Source organism: Coturnix japonica, chromosome 9, assembly GCF_001577835.2.
Source record: "Coturnix japonica isolate 7356 chromosome 9, Coturnix japonica 2.1, whole genome shotgun sequence".
Taxonomy (NCBI): Eukaryota; Metazoa; Chordata; class Aves; order Galliformes; family Phasianidae; genus Coturnix; species Coturnix japonica.
The window spans coordinates 10433685-10453710 of record NC_029524.1 but is presented as its reverse complement, the minus strand read 5'-3'; the positions used below and the strand labels follow the sequence as shown (position 1 = coordinate 10453710).

General features: G+C 37.8%; 1 long non-coding RNA gene across 1 annotated transcript in view; it reads left to right on the top strand.

Moving 5' to 3' along the window:
* The first annotated feature begins 6476 nt into the window (after positions 1–6476).
* Positions 6477–20026, top strand: part of LOC107318292 — a 108135-nt gene continuing 94585 nt past the window's right edge. The window contains exons 1-5 of the long non-coding RNA XR_004308396.1: positions 6477–6624; positions 7396–7563; positions 9231–9314; positions 13248–13406; positions 15149–15232. This is a non-coding gene — a long non-coding RNA (uncharacterized LOC107318292). The remainder of the gene's footprint in view (positions 6625–7395; positions 7564–9230; positions 9315–13247; positions 13407–15148; positions 15233–20026) is intronic.

Below are 20026 nucleotides of genomic sequence, written 5' to 3'. Positions count from 1 at the left end.
AAGTGCTCAGCTTCAATAGACATTTTGCATCGGTAAGGTCTCCAGGAGCAAGCGAGCATCCTTTGAGCTTCCCACGTGCTGTTGGGAATAAGTGGGCAAAGGTGCCTGCGAGTCTTTAGGTGCACAGAACTGTTCATCAAGGCCTGGATGCCAATACCCTTCCTTGCACTGAGAAGCAACTGTGTTACATAAGGTGGTTTATTTTTTTAATGTGAAGTAAAGCCTGAAAGTGTCAGTCCTGTCAGTTGGTGGGTGCCTTCAGCATCCATTAAAGTGAGTAGGAACAGAGGGCATTTGCCCCTGGTTGGCAAGTGTAGACCTTTAATGTTAAACAGAGAAATTATCTGGTTGTACACCAGAGACTTGAAAGTTGTCTGAAAATTCTACCTGTTATTAGAGCAGCTGCTCAGAAAGGAAAAGAGGGATAATAAAATTACTTCCTCAATTTCTTATCTGCGGCAGATACTAGATGTGGTTATATTTGGTAAGATGATTTCTTTGGTAACACTTGTTTCAATATGATTTCTGATTGTGATTTAAATAATAAAACAGCAATTAAATAGCTCTGCTATAAGGAGAAAAGCATTGTCATTTATTTGAATATAATGGAGCTAGAAAATATTTTAGTGTTGGTATTATGATTTATGAATGTCTGGGATACACGACTGTAATACGTTTAATGTTACATTTAAAAAAAAACAGCCCAGTTAAAGAAGTTATTGCTATTATGAAGTTAATTCTTACTAATAATGAGAAAAAATTAGCAAGACAGCAAAAAAGAGTTTTATAATTATTATTTTTTTTATAACTGTTCAGTTACTGTGAATTGTTAAGATTTGTAAAGATCTTTGAAGATGAAAAGCTCTGTGTAATATTATTATACCGGCTTGGAGAAAGTAAAAGGAAAAACCCAATTCATCCTGCTATAATCCTTTTAGAAATTTTAACAAATTCAATGGCTTCCAAGTAGTGGAAATATTTCAGAAAGTGCCACCACCACTACTGCTGTTGCTTCAGGCTATATTATCATATACCATAGCGTGCATGGCTTAACTAAGGTCATTCTAATGAATTTTGAACAGTTACATGGACCTAATTTGACTTTCTGTCCTGTATGAAAGGCAACCTCTTCATCCTGCAGCACCCAACAGAAAACCCTGAGTCGTCTTATCAACCTTGTCTGCATTTTCATCATCTGAAAGAGCTGTACGTGATGCTCAGTTGTGCACATGGGCTTTTCCCATCTCCACTGTATGAAATAAACAGTGTTCTGGGTGTTTTGTTTTTTTTCAGCCTAAAAGAAGCAGAAAATTTGCTATCCCCACTTTCTGGCTTCATTCTTTCTTTTTTGTTACCAGATTTGATTTGCCAGCTATGACAGGATAGCTTTTTTTATCCAAATTCCTTTGATATCCATTCACAGAATCATGGAATCATAGTGGTTGGAAGGCACCTCCAGAGATCAATGAGTTCAACCCCCTTGCCAAAGCAGGTTCCCTACAACAGGTCGCACAGGTAGGTGTCCAGGTGGGTCTTGAATTTCTCCAGAGAAGGAGACTCTACAACCCCCCTGGGCAGCCTGTTCCAGTGCTCTGTCACCCTCACCATAAAGAAGTTCTTGCGCACATTCATGCAGAACTTCCTATGCTCCAGTTTCTGTCCATTTCCCCTTGTCCTGTCTTCACACACTGCTGAAAAAAAATCTGGCCTTGACACTTTGCCCCCCACACCTTAGATATTTATAGACCTGGATCAGATCCTCTCTCTGTCTTTTCTCAAGACTAAACAGACCCAGTTCACTTAGCCTTTCTTCGCAGGGGAGATGCTCCAGGCCCTTCAGCATAGGATGTCATGGGAGACAGTATCAAATGCCTTGCTGAAATCAAGGTAGACTACATCCACCTCTCTCCCCCCATCCACCCAGCCAGTGACAACATCATAGAAGGCTACCAGGTTGGTTGAGCATGACCTCCCCTTGGTGAACCCATGCTGACTACTCCTGATAACCTCCTTTTCTTCCAATTGTCTGGAGATGGCATCTAGCACAAGCTGTTCCATCACCTTTCCAGGGACGTAGGTGAGGCTGACTGGCCTGTAATTACCTGGATCTTCCTTCCTGCCCTTTTTGAAGACTGGAGTGACATTGGCTATCCTCCAGTCTTCAGGCACCTCCTCCATTTTCCAAGACTTCTCAAAGACAATAGATGTTGGTTCAGCATTCACCTCTACCAGCTCCCTCAGCACCAGTCAGTACTGATTATAGCAGGGTGAATTTTTCCACATTTCTTGGACCTTCTTCTTCCCTTTCAGTTTGTGCATGAGCTCCTTGCTCATCTGCACGAGTCTCCTGTCACCCTTTCCTATGTCTTGCTTGCAGGGGTGCACTGATCCTGAGCTTGGAAGAAGAGCTGTTTAAATGTGGACCATCTCTTCTTCATGCCCCCTTACCTTCTAACACCCTAGCCCACGGGATGGCTCCAAGTTGGTCACGGAAGAGATGAAAGTTGTCTTTCCTAACATCCTTTCCAGATACTAATTCTTTCTATTTAGTGTGAGTATTCTTAACTTAAAGAGAGTTTAATTGTGGCAAATTGTTACTCTCAAAGAAATCCAGCATTGGTGAGCTCCAGTTAGTCAGAAATGAGAATTTCTGTTCTTTATGAAACGAAATATAAAAGTGAAGTTATCATAGAATTATAGATTCCTTAGAGTTAGAAGGGACCTTTGAAAGTCATCTAGTCCAACTCCCTTGCAATGAATGGGGATGTTGAAACATTCCTGAGGTTTTTTTGTTTGTTTGTTTTCGTTTTTGTAGAATATGTTAATTCATGATAATTAAAACTCTTTATTTTGATAGTATTTGAGTGTTTCTTATCTAATATCTGATATACACAGCCAAGGAACTTGAATTGACACTAGAAGGTTTAAATTAAGTATTTTCCTATCTCTGAAAAATTTGTTGGATTTATACATGTGTAAATGTTATAAAAACTTGGTTTCAATTTTGACTGCATGGCATTGTGGTGGAAAACTGAAAATATGCTTTCATCCCTCTACCGTAGTTTAATTATGAAACCAAAATAATAAGTTTCTCTTTATCACTGTTGCATTTGCCATCTTTTCATTTCAGTAAATCCCTTGTTCTTGGGTGAAGCTCCTAACCTTTCCCAGCTATTCAGTTTTCATTCTTGGATCATGCCCTTCTTATGTGTCTCCTTTCTAATGTAAATAACCCTGTGCTTTCAACTTCTCTTCAGGTGAGGATTTTTTTCTAGGTTCTTGGCTACGCTTAATTATCTTTTTTATCAGCTCCCCTTTATCTCTGTATTATCCCTTTCGAAAGGAAGTGATCAGAAATGTTACTGCATTCTTGAAATGATTTTAATGTTGTAAAGTCATTTCATAATTTTATATTCACCATCAAGTTTTTGTATCATATTTGCTGGTTTTTCACTGCAATTCAATGATATTATTATTGATGTCTGCGTCATCTGTCTCCCTGAAGGGACTTGAAGTAAAAACAATCTAAGGTTCACTAGTGGGGGAAAAATATTAGAGCACGAGTAAAGTAAAAAAAAATACAAAAAACAACCACATCACAGATATATTTGTTATAGTGGTGCATCATCACACATCTAGCTTACATTTCTCCAAAGGTGAGCAATAGCCATCCTTGATTGCTGGAAGTGTTTAGTGGCTCCAGCTATTGTTTTAAATTCCAAAGCTTTTCCCTGTTTTGCAGTCAGGTTTCCAAACCTTTTGACAAACCTATGCCAAGGTTTGCATAACGAATCCAGGTGCACTCTGCATTGCTTTTGATTCTACAGTAAGAGTGGCGTGTAGCTGTAATTTTATTCAAGTCCCCAGCACCATTTTGTTTAAATTGCTCTGCATTTGTGTGCTAGCTTTTTGCAGTTCACCTGTCTGCACATTCTTCAGGGCATACTGAATATTGCCAGGCTGCTAGGATGCTTAATGAATTCTTATCAAAATGTGATTGTCTTCCACTGTTTCATAGGAAATTGCAGCAAGACTGAAAGCAGAATGTGTTAAGGCACCTGTATGCGAGACGTGCAAGAGTTTTGCTTAGTTTTAAACATCCATTTCTGTTAGAAGTCTGGGGAGAAAAAAGGCTATGAACAATACACTGCTCTGTCCATTTGGTCCCTACAAATCTTCCTAGGCATTTGAGATATTTGAGGTGTCTTATGATTTGCACAACAGAACCACCAGCACCTGCCTTTGAATCAATACAGCCAGCCGTTAAAATAACCCTCATTCTACGCATCATAGTATCCCTAAATGAATAGGATAATAGATTCTTCAGTACTGTTTACAATCTGGTACACTGGATCTTTGAGGACATCTGCTGTAGACATGTGACGTACCCTTTGGTAGTAATGATGTATCTGAATTTGGTATTTACTACACCTTTTTGTCTGTTCAGTGCTCAGGTTCACAGACAGCATCCAGTGAAGTTAGTTTGCAGAGAGACAATATTATAAATTCTTGGGAATAAATTTCTTTGTTACAGATATGACCAATCTGAAATTACTCCTCTGGATTCACTTCATTAAGCAGTAACTTCAGCGGACTTTAGCTCAATATGTACAACGAATCATTAAGTTTGGAAATCACCTCTAAGGTCATCTAGTCCAATACTGCCTTCTAACCACATCCCTGAGTGCCACATGTCCACAGTTCTTGAACACCTCCAGGGATGGTGACTCCACCACCTCCCTGGGCAGCCTGTGCCACTGCACCACCACTCTTCCTGAGAATAACTTTTTTCTAGTATAAAACCTGAACTTTCGATGGCAATATTGCATAGTGTTTTGGCTTCCTTCTGTGGATTGATGAAAGAGAGTTGCAAGACCAACATGGACATTCATCAGTGGACACTTCTCATTTCCAGATACTGAACATAAATAGCTCTAGGTATGGATACTTGGATTATTTTTGTTCTCTGATTCTTTCCTAAATATTCTGTGGCTTTTTGAATGACCTCTTTCCTTTAAATACTGAATACTTCCCCCACTCAAGCAGGGACTTGTTTGAGATTAAACACAGTGTCAGACCAGCACCTAAAATGTCTACTGTTAACTATTAAGTCCTCAGAGCTGTCCAAAGAATTACATGGCAGCACATACCCCCCACTTTTAAACAGCAACAAATGTTGAGCAAGAAAGATTTGAGAGAGCTAAATTATCTTGTTAAATTAACTGGAACATTTTAATTTTTACTAGAGTTGAGTGAGCTTGAGTAAATATGACGAATTGGAAGCTCACTTCATTTAGCAGACATCAAACACACAGAATGTTGCCCAGTTTAATTTAGCCCTGCCAAGCCAGGAAAATGCTTGTGTAACATCAGTGAACAAGAAAAGGGCTAAAATTTACTCTCAGTTGAGAATGCCCACATAAATTCTCTTGACATAAGCTGGGGTTGTGTATGTACGTATGTATATATATCACAAAGCTTCCCTTAGGGAAAATCCTCCAAACACCTGCAACCAGGGAGAGCTTGTGCTCCTATGAGTTATTCCCAATGAAGTCAATAATAGCATTCCCTATTGTTCTAAATGGAATATGTAAACTCCTGTCTGATGCCCTGAGGTTTATCTCCTTTTCCTCTACTGTCTCTTATCAAATGCATACCAGCACAGTCACTTGTTCAGTCATGCTCAGTGGAGTGGCTGTTTCTTTCTTTTTTTTCTGTCTTTTTTTTTTTTTTTTTTTTTGGCTTTATACCCTGAGCTTAATGGGCACATTTTGTGAAGAGTGAGCCAACCAGGTAAATAGCTGCTACTATGGAGCTTAAAAGCTACAGTTCTCAAATTAGGAGATGCTTTTTGTCAAATAGGCCTCTGTAGCTCTAATATTAGTAACAAAACAAGGGCTTTTCAGACAAGAAAAAAATCTTTAGTCTGACTCTGTATCACACTTAACTCTGTTGCCTTGTCAAATATGTCAATGTTCATATTATACAGCGGCATTCATCTGTGGATGCAAAATTGCTTTACAAATATTACCTCTTGAATAGTTTTAATTTATACTTAACAACCAGTTCTACGAGATACTACTCAAAAAGAATCATGGTGAACTATTTTAAAAGTCTGTATAAATAAATTATAGTGATTTATTTGCTTTCCTGTTGCTCCTTAGAAGGGTGAGCTCCAGAACAATGCTATCAAATCATACTTCGAACAGCTTCTTTTCTGTTCTAATGTCATGTCCACACATATTTACATGCTTGTTCTGTTCCAGTTTCAGCTTCTCTGCTGCTGTACTTGGTAAGTGTCCTTCAGTAGAGCAAGAGGAATGAAGTGTGCAGGAGCTGGATAATGCCCAAGTCAGGGCATTATGGTCTTGTGTGCATACAGTAGGCAAAAAAAAAGTCATCCCTTTTCTCCGACTTGTTTATGAAGTGTTGTTACTTTTTCTACACTTCAAAAACATTAGCTAAAAACATTACTGAAAGAGTTTCTTGCCTTGGGGCTATGCAACTTCTGCCTGTGTTTTAAGGCACTTTTATTGAATTTTTAAGCAAATTCTTTTATTTTATGTTTTCTCAGGACAATGCTGTAATCCTGCATGGAGGAGGGAGATGTTACAGACATATATTGTAAGTTTTGAAGTGCTCTGGGATGGCTCATACTGTTACCTGTCTGAAACCAAATAATAGCAAATTCTTTACCTGCTGGCTGATAATAACTACCCTAGTCATTTGTTATCTTAGTTTATCAGGTAGCTTATTAATTATCAACTGTTAGATTTTTGTGAGCATCCCTTTTGCTTACTGTGCTTGTAAGAAAAGTTATTGTGTTAATAGGAGAAAACATTAAGTCAAAGAGAAATGAAGATTAAAGGAAGCTGTCTTTGGTGCTTCTGTTCTTGGGTTCCTGATGGAAGTGTTGTAGGTCTTGAATATTAGAGTGGGCATGTGCTCACCAAGCTGCTCTGATGTATCTGAAAACTGGTGATACTTTTTCACTTTGAAAAATCTGGATTTTGGAGTCTGAAGCTGGGTTCCCAAACTGAAACATTTAAATCAGAGGCCCTTGTTTTGGTCAGGGAAGTGCACAGAGGCAGCAAATGGGAAGAAATTTGGACTGTTCACCAAGGAGCAGTTGAACAGCATTGTGTTGGAACGCTATTGATCTTGCTGGTGATTTGGTGACAGTGCTTTTGAGCACTGAGAAAGCACAGGGCCTGCTCATCTTCTGAGCCTTAGGATGCTGCTTTGGACTGGTTTTCTTTCTGATCATCTTTAGGGTAGTATTTCTGCAGATAACTGAGAGTGGTTTAAGAAAGCTCCTACGCGAATACTTAAGCCAGAATAGTCAGATGTGTTTCCAGAGCAATGTTTAAACACTGGGATTCTGTGTTTTGAAAGCAGATGATCCAGACCCACCCCAATACTCGATGTTACGTCCTGTCTCATGGACTCCTACAGAAGCACTAAAACCATGGCACACAAAGGCACCACGGGACTCCCACCATCATCAGAGCTTTCCGCCTGCCTCTGGCTCTAGCTGTCAGAACCGCTTCAGCTGAAATCAAGGTAAGGAATCAGCAGCACTAAATACTACAGGACAAAGGCATAAACTAGCTTTGTAACCCTGGGCAACATGGATGTTTGCTGACTGACAGTGTGAATGACAGCCCAGTTGTCAGTCTAAAATATCATCCTCTAATCATTCCAGATGTCACCCGACAAGATGATGGCTACTAAAAAGGGGAATAATTTGGGAAAACTCATAAAGCCCATTATCTCCTGCTGAAACCATTTCTCTTTGCCATTTCTGAAGTCTCTACAAAATAGATCCAGAATCCCGTATGTAGCACGCGACTGCTTTATTAAGAGAGCACTTAGAACTGCACAGTGCTGCATTGCATTCCTGGGGAAACCTGGCTGCGAGATATGTCACTTCTTCAGGTCTTGACAGGTGATTCCAATCTGCCCATGCAGCAAAGGAGAAATATTTCACCTGTTCCAAAATACAACAGGAAGCAAAAGGCTATTGATGCAGTTGCTCACGCACAGCCTGGGAAATCAGAGAGAGAGGCATCAAAGTGCTGTTTCTGGCTAGGATTCTTATTAATATTTTTTCCCCTTAATAAAGAAAGAAACATCTGAAGGCGTTGTTAAGACATTTCAATTCTTGCTTCATTTATTCAATTGCATTTTAAGTTCAAAATGAAAGCTATATTCTAAAGTTCTGTCTGAAGGAAAGGATATACATAAAGGGAAAATAACAAATAAAATGAGAGAATCTCTTTCCAAAAGGGGGGCAAAACATAGCAGAGATGCGGAAGAGGGGAAGGCAGGAAAGGAAGGGAGAAAATTACATCTGGGTCTCAGTCTGATGTTTTGCAGGGATAGCTTGAAATACTGAAGTCAGAATATGGTTTGTTAAGAGAAAACTGTAATGAACTCTGAACTACTTCATTGTAATTGTCTATATTAATGAAATAAATTAGATCTGAAGGACTTTTATTGATCAGTATCTAGAAGGAGATTCCAGCCAGAAAATTTTCTGTCTCATTCATGTCAACTATCTCAAAGAAATGCAATGAAATAGAACTGCCAAAGTCTGGCAAAGAGAGGAAAAGCAATTTTTGAGCAACTGTTAAACATCTATGTTGAGTGGCTGTATTGGGCCCAGTTCTGCCATTTGAACTCATTCTGGCTAATAACTGTCTCTGATTAATTGCAGTTAATGCAGTGGAATCACTTATATAGTAATAAAAATTGGGAATAATAAAGGCACAAGGATGTAGTAATTTGTCGTAGTAATTTCAGATTGCTTGCTACCTACTTGAGCAGTTCTGACATAGGCGTTGTTATTATATGGAGGCATGGAAGAATTCAACCTAGAAAATGCAGATTTTCTTTTTTTCAGTTGTATTTCTATTAGTATACCCTGAAAATAGTTTGTTTCTGAGCTGATGTACATAAAACCATTTGAAACTCTGAGCATTGTCCAGCTCTATCATGATGAGAAATCTGAAACATCAGATGAGAAATAAAAATAAACAACAAATGTTGAAAACAAAATCTGCAAGGGACTGAAAAGCCATTTTAGACAGTTGATTATTAAATTTATTGCTAGACACTGCTAAAAAAGATTGAGGAAATAATGCTGTTATCTTTCTTCTTGGAAGGTCATGCCCTTAACTATGAGTTTGTTTCTGTTAATCTGTCTTTGTGTGTTGTGCATTGAACAGGTTGATGTGCATACCACTAGGTATATAAATTACATCTGCCTGTGCTTCTGCAGGATCAATGCTCAGCCTTCTACATATGAAGAGGTAAGATGTAAATAATAATAATTTTAAAAATCACAATTGAAATAATGATGACTAAAAGTACATTGCAGTTAGTTATGCCTTGGGGCTGTGCAGCTAAACCTATGTAATCTTTAGATCAACCCTTGGTGGCTGAGCAGTTGCATGGGGCTTTGTGGTTCCTTCTCTGGAGTTGGAAACTTCTCTCTGGCCCTAGAGCAAGCACAGTGCAGTGAATGCTATTCTGAAGCATTTCCTCATCCTCTTTCTTCTCACTCATAACCATCTCCATTTTTGTCCCCTGCTATACTGGTGATAGGTTTGTAAGCATAAAGAGAGGGTCATGAGTGAGTTACTGGCCTGACAGCAACATCTGCTGAAGGAAGACTCAAACATGATGTATAGTGGTGTCTGAGAAAGATACAGCCAGGCAAAGAGATCTCCAAGTATAAGCTGGGTTCCTCTGCTTTTCCCATATTCCTGCCCCTGGCCAGTGCTGGAGGCAGTACTCTGCTTGAGAGACCTTTAGTCTCATCCAGCCTGGTTGTTCTTATGCTAAAACTTTCATGTGCTTTGATTTTTCTTCTGTTTTCTCTTGATAAGTTGATTTCTAAAGGATAAAAGGGCCGGAAGAAAGTTTCTGATCTCTTTTTACACTTCTGTAGTTCTTATTCTACAGTCTGTTCACTGCCTAGAAGGAAGAAAGAAAATGTAGATGATGAGAACAAATATTGTGGCATCCCTACTTGCCTGAAGCTGGTAATCTAGCCAGACACCATCTCAGACTTACACCCCAGTTTTCCCAGTAATTTCAGCAGCATTTCCTGTAACTTTGGCTCATGGATGTCAGAACTAATGAAGAGCTGTGAGAAATGAGTTGGCAACCTGCGGTCTGTCTTCATTTTTCCAGAACCTTGGAAATTTTATCCAAGTTTCCCATAAAATGAGGTTTCTGTAGAACAAGTTGGAGAGAAAATGTTTTGCAGGTTCTCTGCTAAAAATCTATTTTAGAGAGTTCCTTTCTGACCCTGAAAAGAAATTTGCCAATGCTTTCTTATGTTGTATTTTTTGTAGGAATTCTCAGATATGCCAGGAAAGAATTATTGCAGCATTGTACAAATTCCCCACAGTTGTGTGCTTAGAACTTCCTAGTTCGGGCCCTGTGGAGGCATATTCATTTCCATTCACTTATTGACTCTGTGAAGCTGAAATTAATCTAATCCTTACTATCTATTTGAATAAAATTAAGTTCAGATCTGACAAAATAATTGCATTTATCCTTATGTATCTTAATTTTCACCTATTTGTTTAAGCACAGTGCTCCTCTGTGAAGTTTGGACAGGAACGTACTTAAATGAGTTACTAACCTAAGTCTGAAGCATGGATCAATTGCTATACTCTAAGGGTTCTTTTTAAAAGCATTAATTGTTTGGGGTTTTTTTTTTCAGTATTACATCATTGCAATCCTCATTTTAAGAATAAGCAAGTGCTTTGACTACTTGATAGCTCCTTTTGTATTATATTTTATATTTAAAGGTTAAAGTATGTCTTGATGAAAAAGTATTTGCCTTTATCTGTCCATTGCCATACTCTCAATTGCTTCAGATAAGAAAAACCTTTCTATTTTGGTTGCATTTTTTCATTTCTCAGCACTAAACTTTGCTGTAGTTTGCACCATATGTCACTTTTGAATTACGTATTAAAGTCAGGTTTAAGTTTGGGCCTATCTTTATATTATTTTACAAGGAGAGGGATTTTACGTGCTAAAATTCATTCTGTTAGAACACAGCTTTTAGAAAAAAAAAGACTAAAGTAACCGAGTCTATACTTTATGTCTCCTTGAAACGTATTCTGTTTTATAAGGGTTTATGTAATTTTACATAATTCTTTTGGCAGGAATGTTTATTACCCAGCTGTGTGAAATTATTAACGTACCTCTCAGGCTGCATTTTCAAAGAACAGTAATATATATATATAAATATCCTTGAGGATCTACTGTATATTCTATTTTTATTAGAGACCCTCATTCCACATCAATAAAAGGATGACTCAATATGTTTACTTAAGAAGTCTTTGACATCCTCCTGAGAATGTTTTGATAGAATGGCATACATTTGGTTACAATTAGTAAGCCAAACAATTTGCCATTGTTATCTCACTGTGTTTGTCTAAAGCCTGTAAGGAGCTTTCAAAAAATATCCATCTCCATGTTTCAGTTAATTGACTGCATGTTCAGCAGCATTATTCTGTTTTATGAAACTCCCTGTCCTTTTAGTTTAATCATAGAGATTTGAAACTAAGGCATGTGCTAGAAAGCAAAAGGGAATACTGGCACAGCTGAGCATAAGGATATATTGTACGTCTATAAAGGTTAATATTCCCACGTGTGGGAAAAAAATACTGATGTTTTCCTGCTACTTCTGAGTGCAAGATGTTGTACCCGAGGGCTGGAAATAATAGTTGCTGGTATGAAAGTATTCACCAATATCAACAGCAGATGAATGCTCTTGGAGCCCGCTGAAAGCTGAGTTAATCATATTTTAGCTTATTATTTGAACTTGACCTCTGTTTGGTATAATAAGTAGTAGTGACTTAAGTTTATTCAAACTTTATTTGCAATGTAATTAAAGGATTCAAATCTCAATCAGATACCTCTGCTATGTTGTAACTTGTTTGTTTTTTGCCATTTTTTGTGTAATTTATTTATTTATTTATTTATTTATTTTTAATGTATATTAGTTAAAATACATCTTTCTCTGCTGAATATTTTACCTGTTAAAAAGGTACTGAAAAGTCTTGGCTAAGATAATTATATGGATTTTTTGACAGAAGACATATCTTGATAAGTACATCCCATGTTGCCACCAATTGTTTGGTAGTTACTTGACTAAGGTGGCTGTAATGTGAATTAGTGATCGTGTTGCAGAAGTTCTCTGTGTAATTATCACTCACTGGAATCACTGCAGTGCTGATTTTAGGCCTGATAATAAGACCTGGTGGGTTGTGTTTGTTTTCTTTCACTTTATTGGGCAAACTGCTGGTCACAATTCCTGTAACTGTAGCTTAAAGTTTTCTTTGGTGGCAAACAAATGCAAAACTTGTAGTGAAGTTCCACGTGATAAGCCTGTGTCCTTGTGTGCCTCCTGCATCCCTTCCTTGGCAGGCTGGTAGAGTCATGCTACTTTTGGTAGGATTGGTCAGTATTGAACTGAATAGTTGCCTTTTGAATTATATCTTAAATAAAGCAATCCTTGAAAAGGCCCGCTAGGTTTTGGATGGGTGCACAGGAAGAAAAGGGTAAGAAATAAATTCCTCCTGCAGTGTGCATCTGGAGAAGGGGCAGTACATAGAGTGGTCTCCGCAGATGACAACTCCGCTCCCTCAGTAGGGTGGTAACAGGTGGACTTGAACAGAATTGTCCCCTGTTACTTCCCTGCTCCTCTCTGCCCTGCAAAGTGTTGCAGCAGTGCAGGAGACACTCAGTGTCATGGGTCTCTCTGCCATTGGCACACAACTTACCCCTTAGCCAACTGGGCACATACTCTTCTGTGTGGTAAAACCACACTGCCCAGTGCCTCCAAAATAGGAACTGAAAGTTTGGTTCCTTCAGTATACATCAATGACAAATTCACTCATTTTCATTTCCTTGTCTTCATAGCTGACCTATGTCAGTTTGTATTCTTAAAGTGAAATTTAAATTCAATTTAGGTCACTACTGAGTTACTGTAGAGTGAACTGGAAGCCAGTTGGAATGTTTGTTCAAGGGGTTAACTTAACCTTCTCCAAGGTTGTAACTAACAATGGAAGATCAAAAGCTTTTCCAAACTCTCACAGCTTTTACAGTTTTTAGTCAATGTCTTCCCTCTGTAAAGAAAGCCTGTTTAATGTACTTAAACTCATGGTACAAATGATTCTTTTTTGTCTCTAATCGTAGGCATAATTTGTCTGGTGTTTCAGTTCTTTAGATTTATGCAGTAGCTATGTTTGTCAAAGTATTTGGCACTGGTGACGTCATCTTTGTTGAAATGCTGGATGGCGTGATGAGTCCCAGATGTTAATGCACACTGAGAGATGAGAAAGGATAAAATACAAAGAGCAACACTAACAGCTATGGAGGTAATGAAAGGTGATTTTATTTTCTTCTAGTGTTCAAATATAAATATTTGTATTTGTTTGATATTTATTTGTATAAATAATCAGTTAGGGACTGAAAACTCTGCATGTGCAGACTAAGATGAGAATTTGGGTGAATGCTGAATGAAGGATTTGACTTCATGATTGCACTATTTCCTTTGTGTTGTTTTCTCGATCTCTTACATTTTGCATGAGTAGATTATAATATATGCAGAATATGAGTACTGAGAATGAAATGTGCCTCTAACTGAACTGCCAGGATTTAATGTGTCTTTTGGATAATGGTCATGCATGGTTATGTCAGCACATCATGTTTTCTAACGTACTATAACATGACATGCCCACAAAACCAAGAGTTACGTTTCCTAATGACATATCATTTCTGCAAAATGCAAAAAGGATGTGACTTGTGAAGAATCAGGCTCGTAAATGAAAAAAAAAAAAAACAAACAAAACCAAACAACAAAAAAAGTATTTTATAATGCAATTACTCTATGCGCAATTTTTCTGCCTCCAAAAGTAGTTTTCATGAATGTATGCTTTAGGTGCTTTGAGGCGAAAAACAATCATAACAGTACGTAAGCATTGTTTCCTGTTAACTGCATGTATACCCAAGTGTTTCATGTTGCATGCTTATGGTAAAGTAAGCATTAACAAATAATGTTCACCTTGAACATCCCCAGCAGTGCATAAGATTCACCTGATCAATATTTTCAAGGAATATCAGGATTTACTTTCATACACACAGTGAATGCTTGCTTATGAGCATTTTGGTTTCTGGGTACTAGTCTGCGTCACAGCAGATTCCCATAGCCACAGTTAAAAATTTGGCTTGGAAAATGATTGTCTGGTTTTAGAAGCTGTTTTCTTAATTTACTGAGTAGTCCTTCAGGTCTCACAGATGTTAAGACAAATGGTATTAAGGCCACAGAGAGAGAAAGAAACATTATAGCTTTCATATTGGAGGACTGTATCCTATGAACATGAACAATCAGTTGGATGTATACAATGCACGCCACTGCCTTCTCTTAAAGGACTTCACATTAAAAAAAATAATAATAATAATACAGAAATGCATCAAAATATGTGTCATTGTTACAGCTCTTCTTAAGAGACCATTCTTCATTTGTTGAGTTGGGGTGAAATTTTTGAATGTATGACATTAGTGCCGGTATAATTCCATTAAAACAGACTGAGATTTTATCAACTGAAATCAAGGGGAAAAACATCAAACTACAGTTATGTATGCAAAAGTTCCTAGGGCTGTGTGTACACAGTGTAGTGTGAACACATTTCTAAGTCAGGACTATTTGGGCCTCGGAGATGTTTTATCTGATTCCAAAACAAAGCAATGATACAAATCTCTGGCTTGCTTGTGTTTATTACAAGCAGCCATCATGCTTTTAAACCATTGGTATTTATAGAGTAGCTCAAAGAGGGTGTGGGAAACTGTCCATCTTCCACTGAGGAAGTGGTGGAAAACTCTAAAAGAATGCATGTTTCTAAAACATTAAAGTGAGAGAATTAATAAGTGAGGTTTGTGGTGTTGGTGGTGCAGTTGATGCTGTGCCATTCATCTGCAGTCAGATGGCACTGATGCTACTAAGTACATGGGGTTTATTTTGGAAGTATTTCAGTTTCTCTCACATTTGCTTTCAGATTGCTTGGTAATTTGGTAATAAATACTAAAAATGATCAATTTACATTTTCTTTTCTGTTTACAGGAGTGCACTCGCTTTACATTCTGGAGCTGATGGATGAATACGTAGTTTTTTTCCAAGGCATCCCTAAGCTGTTAAACCTTCCAGGTAAGTCTTTCAGATACCCTTAACAAAATCAGCCTATCTACAAGATTTTGCTAGATTTCATTTTCGAAATGCTTATGTCATTTCAGACTCTAATTCACAGTTCTGAAAGAAGCTTGGATGCTCAGATATTAGATCTCCCTGACCTTCAAAGGGACATCTAAGCATTTATGGTCAGACACTGGATGTAACAGGAGCCCAGTAGGATTTTTTTATTTTATTTTTTTTTTTTTTGTAGTGCTTCATCACCTCAGTCCCTTTGAAATCACTTTAAACATTTTCCTTCAATTTAAAAAAATGGGGCATGGAGTTCTAAATCACATGTGTACTTATGAAAATATTACCTGTAATTTATTTATACCTTGTAACTACCCCAGGAAAAATGTGTGTTGTGGATGGAGTGCTTTAGTAGAAAGTGTGTTCTATGAGTTTGGGGACAAATCTTATTTTTTTGTCACTAATGTGCCATTTTAGTCGTTATTTGCTGAGCTGTATCATTAGAAATCTAGGTCACGTAGGCCGTGCTTGAATTACATATCAGATGACCCAAATGTTTAAGGCAAGCTGGTGTAATTCAGCATCATTTTAAGCAATTTATGCCACTGAAGATCAACTCCCTCAAAGTCCTGCATCTTTCTGAGCGGAATTACTTCACCTTCTCAAGTCTTTTCTTACATCTTCTCATATTAGTCAGGACCCCCTGCCATCCCGTCCCTGGCTTATCTGACTGGCTGGAGCTACTGATGCAATTACTGTCTCCACATACAGTCTTTTATTAGTTTTAAAACCTGAAACACAAACATACCTGTTATAGATAACGTGTGGAAATACTGAAGGAGAAAATTGCAAGGGAAAAAAAGCAGAGAAAACTTTGCTGAAGGGCGAGCCAAAGGTACCTGTTTGTTGTATATATTTGGGATAATACAGTGCCTTGTCATGTAATAAAATACCACACAGCATAATACGTTTTTGCATGATTAGTGTTATTTGTTGAACAATTAAAATGCATGCAGAGTAGCCAGCTTTGACAGATGTGCTTTCCATTTTTCTTTTTTATTTTCCATCCAGTGTCTAGAAGACACTCACTTTCCTTTCTATTCTTAATGCCTGAAAGCTGTTCTGGTACAAACCAACAAATGTGTACTAGAGTGATTAAAAGTCATCTTCAGATCTATTGATCACACCCCCAGCAAGGTCATGCAGGGCCATTGCATTATGTGCCAAAACCATGTTATCAAACTCTCCACTAGTGCAGCCTTAGTGCAGTGGCTTTTCATTGGTTTTGTTTAAAGTACATAGAAAATCATTTGCTAGAAGCCCTGCATGTGATGTTGAGCACAGGTTTTGCAGCTGTCTGTGTAATTCTGAGAGAGGTGGAAAAAGTGATGACTTGTGCTCTATACTACCCGAGTCTGATTTATTTATTTATTTATTTTCTGGTCTAAGGTCACCTTACGTTTGTAGATCTTAAAGAACTGTCATGAATATTTATGATGGCATAAAAAAAAAAATCAAGCGGCTGCAAATTGTTTACAACATTTTTAAGGATATGAAACCAGCTTCTACTGTAAAGCAAATACATCTGTTAGAATTGGACTAAAACTGACAGCTCTGGTTCTGCCTTTTCTTCAGTGGACCTGAAAATTGGGAAATCACAATTTTTAAATCACTAATGAGTGCCATCAAGATGAAAGGTAAAAGCTCGATAAAGGTACCAAATTAATCATTCTAAAGATTGCACGGGGAGATACTTTAATCACAAATTAATTTGAAATAGACAAAACTTTGTGGATAATTCCCTATTACAGAATTGTAGTCCCATCTAAATTGTTATCAGTTTCTGCTTTTCCTCACCTTTGGAAAAACAAATTCTTCCGTAGCACAGCTGCTCAGTTAAGCATATTTGAAAAAGTGTACATTAGAACTCTACTGCACAGTCATGATTTACAGTCTGCCACTGATTTAGTAGCTAGCTGGAAAAGTACACTGAGAGAAATAGCAGTATCTTTAGGCAGAAGTAATCAATTCTAAATTTTGGCACTGGTGGTAATACGGTACTTAGGTTGCATTTATAGCGTAAGGACCCCAAAACATTTGGGTCTGTTCAAACTGGAGGAATAATGTGTGTGCTTCAGATGAGACACTTTGCCTGAAATAAATATCTTGCATGAAAGGGAAAACTGTTCATCTGTTAAGACTATGATGATTTTTGAACTTTCCCTTGCCAAACATTGCAGTCAGCAACAGTGGTGACAGCAGCCTCAGCCTGCAGCTCTATGAGGGGTCACAAGTCACATTGCAGACACTTGCGTACCACTTGTGGTATGTGGACTGCAACTCGGGAATGCCTGTGTTGGAGCTCTTAATCCATTTAGATATAACTGCGCTAATAAATAAAGGATCCGATTTAGAGACTACAGTTTCATTTTACCCCTCTTTAGGAGGTTTCATATTTTCTGTATTTGGTTTCTCCAGTTCTTCCTACCAGTTGAATGCTACTTGCACTGTCATTCAGTATTTCATTGAAATCCATTCGTCTCAGGAAGCATATAGGATTTCAGGGTATTCCTGAGTTGTGTTTTAAATATAATTCAAAGATCTGTATGGTAAGAAGGCTCACTCTGCTTTGTAGGAGTAGGAGTATCTTTCCCAAATGCCATGTAGTTTACTGTGCTTAATTAGCTGAACAATAAACTCCCTATGTTTTCATTCATCCTTCTCTCTCTTTCCTTTTTATTTTTTTTTCTTTTTTTCCTTCTTCCCTATTTTTTTTTAATTTTTCTTGCTTTCTTTCTTTCCTTTTTCTTTTCCTTTATTCCTTTTCTTTTTCTGCTGTCCAGCATTATACACTGTCACAGACTATCAGTCTCTGTACAGCACAGCATTACAATTCAGCAAGGCTCCTACAACCAGCATGCAGGACTTCATCAGAAGGCAAAATGCTATTCTGAGAGGATAATAACGATGAGAAATTCTTTTAATAAGGACCATTTTTAAATGTTAAGGATGACTTGTTTTAATTGAAGGAGAGGAAAGGAGCTCCTACCAAGAGTCAAAGAGATCCCCTAGAGCTCTCTGAAGTCTTCAAATTGTCTAGCATAGAAAAGCCCAAGAATAAGCCATGAACAGTGGCTGTGAACAACATCCAACCATCTTACTATAAATTTCATCTGGCAAGGTTATTCTCATCTGCAGTTGAAAATCAGGCCTTAGCTTAAATAAGATACGTGACTATCCTAGTAACTGCAGACAAATCAGGAGAGACTAATTTGATGGACCCAACTTGTCCTGGATTTGTGTAAGCAGGGATGCAGAAAAATTGCCATTCAAACCATTCTTTTCAATCTACTATACAATATCCACCTGTTCTGACAGACAGCAGGAACTTATGCCACAAATACAGGCTACTACCGTGTCAGCAGCAGGTGTATGGCAGCAACAACTAATCAAATCAGCTGAATCGGAGGTGTGAATCACATTGCACTTCTGCGCAATGAAAATGAGCAGAAGTGGAAGAGCTAAATGGCTGAGATTTTTTTGTTTTGTTTTGCTTTTAAGAACTTGTTTTTTAAAAAGGAAAAAAGTAATGAGGAATTCAAATTTAAATGACACATCATTCTTGTTGCAAAAGGGAGAGATAGGTGCAGGAGACTCATTTTTAATCATTTCAAAAAAGCAAAGCACAGGTTTTGATTTTACTAAAGAAGTAAATGCAAAAGAACTCTTGTCTGTACCATATGACTCATGATGCTTCTTTACCAGGCTTAAAGAGAATTGAACTTGAGTAATAGCACCATTAGAGCTCTTTACCAGGAGGCAATTCCTGTGGTTTCACTGGGTCCAGCTGCTGATGACTCACAGAGGAAGTGGTGGAGATTAGGTGCACAGGGAAAAAATCAGAACAGCTCAGAAATAAAGCAAATCAACCAAGCATTACCTTTTGTGCACAACAGAACAATGGCTTAACAACTAAGGTTCAAAATGATCCGTCTTATTCCTCTCATTTGTGCTATTCCTGTTGGAAAGACCACCAGGAAACATGTGAACCACTGTGGAATACACACTGTAATCCATGGAACATCTCAATTAATATTCCCTCTTGACTACAGATAGAACAATACATAGCATCAAGCAGTTTAATCTCCGGCAATAATGCCTTTTGTAAGATCAAGATGTCTTTCCCTTGAATTAAGTTTTAAGCAAGGGTTTTGAAAATTAGTTAGGTATTCTGCATAATGTATAGTGGTGGCTGGAGGTTCCATAAGTGGTAGCTAGGTAAAATTGCATAGAAATGAGCTGCTTGTCATTAATAGTGTTGCCATCAGTCATTTCTCCTTTTGCAAACTGACGTTGGGTTCCCTTTAGAAGAGAGTTAATCCTCCAACAGGCTTTGCTACGAGATAAAGTATCTCAGATTGTATGAAATTTAAAACGCTGCCTCTAATATTCACCTCTGCGCTACAGAGAAAATATGTCCCAGCAGCAAAACATTAAAATAGCTAATTTGAAAGGGTAGATGAAGAGGAAGACGTTCTGGATCTTGATTAAATTACTGAAGTACAGTAGTAGTGCTGCTGTTGTCTTACATCACTACAGACTCAGTTGCAGAGCTCAGGGAATGTCTGCTTCAAGGAAACTGCAATTTTGGGGGGCTATAAACATTTTGGGGAGGAATCCTATCTGAGTTGCTTAAGTAACTTACTGCAAAATCCTGAGACTATTTTGACCACATTAGACTATTTCTTTTAAAAATATTTGAAAAGAATGATGTTCAGACAGCACTGTGGGAGAAGATTA